General features: G+C 41.6%; 1 long non-coding RNA gene across 1 annotated transcript; it reads left to right on the forward strand.

Annotated features, from left to right (window-relative positions):
- The first annotated feature begins 1577 nt into the window (after window positions 1–1577).
- On the forward strand, window positions 1578–5273 carry LOC109324517. The gene is made up of 3 exons (XR_002104947.1): window positions 1578–1680; window positions 2072–2075; window positions 5261–5273. It is a non-coding gene; the product is annotated as an uncharacterized LOC109324517 (long non-coding RNA).
- The last annotated feature ends 313 nt before the right edge of the window (window positions 5274–5586 follow it).

The following is a 5586-nucleotide window of genomic DNA, read 5'->3' on the forward strand; positions in this document are numbered from 1 at the left end:
CTTGTTTGTAAGGTATGCAGAAAAGGTGTTTGTTGCAGGGGCAAGTTTCACATGAAAAGCATGACTTTTGTTCTCTAGTCCTCATGAAGATAAGCAAAATCAGGAAAGACTTATTTCTGGTATCTAAAATATAATAAATGGGGAGAACTTTAAAATATCTTTAAAAAAAGAACTTACTGTCTTTCCATTTCTTAGTGAGAAGCCAGATGGGCTAATTGGAAGTTATTTGATAAACAAAAGATAGTTCTGTTTTTACATTGTCCTTATTGACAATCTGGCTTCTTACCAAGAAATGTTACGGCAATTGGGGCTGGGGGGTGTTTTTTTTTGTTTTTTGGGTTTTTTTGTTTTTAGTTTTTTACTTTTTTTTTTTTTTTTTTTTATAGAATTTTAATATGTATCCATAACTTAAGAAGCATAGTGAGAAATACCCTTCTGATTTGTTTTCACTTATTCAAAAGCCAAACATGAGTCAGAAAATATTGGGTCACATTTTCAAAGGTACTTCCATTTTTACTGCTTTTCTATAGTGCACTATGCCCTACTCCACGTTACCTCAGGGATCTCCAGGATGACACAGCTTCAAAGGGTTAAGTCACCATTTGTTCTGCCTGCACTAATAAAAAGGTGTGGATTATTTGGGTCATTTCGTAATCCTACATAGACAAGCTAAGATCTATGTAGTAGTGATTTTACCACAATGTAGCTGGCTGGGGTGAATTTCTGTGGCCCAGGTCCTACCTTATAACCAAGATAATCAAGGGGAAGCTCCTGGCACACATTTGCATCTTCCAACCAATGCACGTGGCAGAAAATTTCAATTTCACATTTTTAAGTTCATCTCAGCTTTTTGTTGACCTCTTCATTTTAGTGTATTTTTGGTAACCATGACCCTGAGCTAGAAGCCCAATCTACAACCCCTGTAGGAAAAGGGGCTGGGAGAGTGGGGTTTGGGTCAGAGCCTGACATCATCAAAGCCTTGTTGAGCATAGGAAAGAAGGAGCATTTTTTGGACTAGGTCAGTTGTGCTACTTTTAATGTTAAATGGGAGATTTTTCTCAATGCAGAGAGAGGCTATCTTAACTGTCAAAAATGTGCTTAATGTGAGAACTGGTTGAACGTACAGGCAGTCCTTGACTTACAATGTTTCTAGTAGTGACATTTCACACTTACAAAGTTTCTAAATTGACACCCTGTTTCAACTTTCTGATGTCAGTTTTGACTTTACAATGATTGATCTGATGTCACACCACGCCAGCAAACAAGTCACTGAGTCATCCATCTCCCTGGAGAAAATCTGTCCAAACTTGCTTGGACACTAAGAAAACAGACAAGACTCCAGAAAAACCTGCAGCCAAGATTCCTGAGAAAAATCCAGCCAGGAACCCTGCAAAAAGTCCAACCAAGAGCCCTTCAAAAAGTCCAGCAAAGTCACCTCAAAGAAGTCCTTCCAAATCACTGTGATTGCTATTTACAATATAAATACATTAATGTAGCTATATTACTTGTCTAATTGATTGAGTACAAAATTCTGGGTATTTTTGGTGATAACAGGGTATCGGGCCTTGGTTCATTTATAACATTGTTTCCTATGGGAAAATCAGTTCTGAGTTGCGACGTTTCGACTTAAAACGCCTTTTTCAGGAACCAATTGTGTCGTAAGTCTGAGGACTGCCTGCTGTAAAACTGTGGTAAAGAAAAAGTGTAAGTAATTTCTATGCCACTGTACTTAGTTGATGGCATTGGGGATTTACCTTATCTAGATGCATAAATATTAAAACTACCAGTTCCTTTTCACTGCTAGGATTTTAGAAAAAAACTAGGCCAATTTATTTATTAAACTCCTGTAGAAATGTAGGCTCAATACCTGCTTTCTTGCAAAAATTGAGCTAAAACATAACTTAATCTCTCACCTAGGTTTAACCCAACTGGTTTAGCACATTACAAAGTATAATTGCTTTTCCCTGACTAGAGTTTTAGGTGCTAATTAGATTGTGCTCAGGGAAATCCTTTAAATCCCAGTCTAGACAAAGCTTCAGAGCAGAATCTAATGCACTTGTAGGTGACAGAGAGAAGTAATTCTCAAAGCAGCAAATAACTCTCAAATAACTAAATGTCATTTTAAATATGAAGGCTGTCCTCAGATTAACCCCTGAGAAGCTGGAGTTCCTTCATAGTAACAACATCATTCAGTCATATTCCCCACTTCCTCATGCATATAGGATACTACCAAATCTGAGTTGAGGGTTTTATGCACCTTTGCATAGATTGGCAAGGTGCAAAATGTTCCTAAATTTTGAGTCAGCAAATGTGAGCTAACTTGAGAGAGCTATCTACAGGTTGAAACAAACATCACCTTTAAAATGAAAATTTTTATGATAGAACACAATGACAGCAAATAATGTCCATATCCTTTGTTGTGCCACAATGTGGCTATGACAAAAGTTAGTAATAAATTGTACCACTTTATTGTGGTAGATGTGTATTTGCTTCAAGGCAGGAGAATTTGGGTAACCAGAGCTGCATGCACTCTCCTGCCACCCTGGGTGGGCAATCCTAGAGCTTGAGGGGGCTGTCAGGTATGCCCTGGGAATTCCTGCTCATTTCATTTAAAATACAAGACTATTAAATATGGAGTATTTAATAATAAATGTTCAAATACAGTCAAGTCCAAATGGAGTACAAAGGGACAATTATTAAATATCTAGTCTGGTGTGTATGAGAGACTATATAACTTTGCCTTTTAATTTCCATGACATGGATGGGAGTGCTGTTATAGCTATGAAGATAAGGGCATTTGATGCATGAAAGCTTGTCTAACATCTGTCCCAACTATACAGCTGATCCAATAAGAGATACTATGGTACATCATCTAAGAAGGTAACTGGACTTGAAGTTGTTCCAATAGTTAAAAACTTAGTGTTTTTGAAACAGGAGTTAAGCAAGACTGTGTTATTACTCTAACTCAGCGGTGGGCAAAATATGGGCATGGGCAGGATCTGGCCTGCCAGGCCATTATATCTGGCCTGCAGAGCCCCTAAAAAAATTAGTAAATTAATATTTATTCTCCCAGGGAGAATAACTGACAGGAGACAGGGGCAGTAGGACCCAGAGGGATCCCTCAGCAGGCTTGCCCACTTGAGCAGCCCAGCCTCACCTACCTCCAGCCAGTTCCCTCCTTTCCTGCCACCACCTTGCTCCTGTGGCTGTGACCCTAGCTGCATCCCTGGACCATGGTGCACAGGACCGCGCTGGTGGAGGGGGAGGGTGGGGGGGGGTCTGAGTGCATACATAAGCATGTGTCTGCAGGCATGGGGCAGTGTGTATGTGTGTTCATAGGGTGAGTCCCTCACATACCCCACCTAACACATGTACCCACACACTACCATACACAAACCCCAGCCACCCACACTCCACATTCACACACATGCCCACAGGCTCCCTCACCCCACATACCCACAGCCCCCACATACCTATACCTACCCCCCACAATATAGAAGAGTAAGATTTCATTTTAAGCTATTGCGCAGTCACCTCTGTGTACACTACACAAACATACGTAGTTCAGGACAGAAATCTTTTTTGAAATCAAATTAATGAATTTTATAGATGTTCAATTTTTAGAATATAATTTGGTATTTTTCTGGTTTCAAGATGGCAAAACCCCTCGCTGAAAGGAGTCCTTCCAGGAGCAAGGGGAGAGACTTCTGGTGGCAAAGGTCAGGGGTTGGGGGGGCGGGACTTTCCAGTCACAAGATGGCGACCAGGAGGCGGGGAATCTGTCAAGGACCAGAGCTACCCATGCGGCCCTTGACAGCTTGCCAAACTTGGTAAGCAGCCCTCTGCCCAAAATAATCGCCCACCCCTGCTCTAACTCTTCTCAATATTTCTTACTGCGATATTACATATGACCACCAACAAGCTCCCAGTCAGAATGGAGCTAAACTATGAAATGAATGGTAAACTGTTTAATCTCAGCTGGCTCCAAACCACCAAGACTACCCCAACTTCAATCATTGAGCCCTAGTATGCTGATGATGCTGTAATGTGCGCTTCATCAGAACCAAACCTTCAGGCAATCATTGATGTCTTTACCAAAGCATACAAGAAATGGGACTGATACTTAACATTCAGAAGACTACAGTCCAACATCAACATCAACATCAACATCAACATCTTAATGAGCAGACCCTAGCTCTGGTAATTCAAATTTACAGTGAGATTGGAGAATGCTGAGTATTTCCCAAACAGCAAAAGCCATCTCTTGCAGAAGGCTGACATTGAAGAAGAAATCCAATGATGCCTTAAAAGTGCAAGTGCAGCCTTTGGACACCTGGGGAAATGGATGTTCAGAGATTGCAACATCAGATCCAAAACCAAGCTCATGGTTCATCAAGCAGCTGTGATCCCTATTTTATGAAGCTGAGATATGGATAATATACAGGAGACACCTCAAGTCACTGGAAAAGTATCATCACTGGTGCCTGAAGAAGATCCTTCAAAACCAGTGGGAAGACAGACACACCAACATTAACATCTTCTTGCAAGCAAACACCATGAGCATCAAAGCAATGGTCATCCAACATCAACTTCACTGGGCCAGCCACGTCATCCAGATGTCACTCCAGACTTTCAAGGCAAATTTTATTCTCACAGCTCAGTCAAGGCATACGCTCCAGGGGAGGGCAGAGAAGGTGCTTCAAGGACATTGTCATGGCCAATTTGAAAAAAAACTAACACTGTCATCAACCCATAGGAGACTATCACCCAGGACTATCTCAAATGGAAGAGTCTGCTGGAAGGATCTTAGTACTTTGAAACTTTATGACAATAACAGAAGACAAAAACAGGAGTGGCAGAAACAGCGTATTGCAAACTAAATCAAGAATCCAGATCCACCACTCCACTCAAAAACACATTCCCAAGTTGCAACAGTCTGTCAATCCTGAGTCAGCCTAGTCAGTCACAGATAAAGCAACCATAGAAGACAATCATCCTCAGCCACAAGGGTTTGCCGATATATATTCCCTTCCCTCTGCACATCTACATCTCTGGGATTAACAGAGGACATTCAGGGCTTCCCAAAGAAGCATGGTTCCTAGCCTCTGGGTTTTGGTAAGCATGGCAGCCATGTACCCATAGATGCCCCATAGATGAAGGGACCCTCATCACTGTCCACCCCCAGTTCCAAAGTGTGAGTGCCAGCTCATGGGACTTGAGGCACTCCAGCAGCACGCACAGGGCATACAGAGCAACCTAGGAAGGATCTGTTCTGTGCTTCGTGGGCCTGAAGACAATGGATCAGGCAGTCTGCCACATGGGCTTGGTGTGGGTGGGTGTTTCAGCAAATAATGTCCCTAAAGCTAGCTTCTTTCACAAATGTCATGAAATTTAAAGAGATCACTGAATCCTAATAGGAAGAAGCTACTGAGCTCATTTTGCTACAAGGTGGCAAGTTATGCTTAATCTTCTCTTCCAGCATGACTGCAAAATTTACTGCCCACTAGGGAAATGCTGTAAACAGTGTAATACAAGCCAGTCTGCAAAGATTAAAAGGTTTTTCCCCCCCTTTAGGCCTATTTTATG

This window comes from Crocodylus porosus, unplaced genomic scaffold (assembly GCF_001723895.1).
Source record: "Crocodylus porosus isolate Cpor-Errol unplaced genomic scaffold, CroPor_comp1, whole genome shotgun sequence".
Classification (NCBI taxonomy): Eukaryota; Metazoa; Chordata; order Crocodylia; family Crocodylidae; genus Crocodylus; species Crocodylus porosus.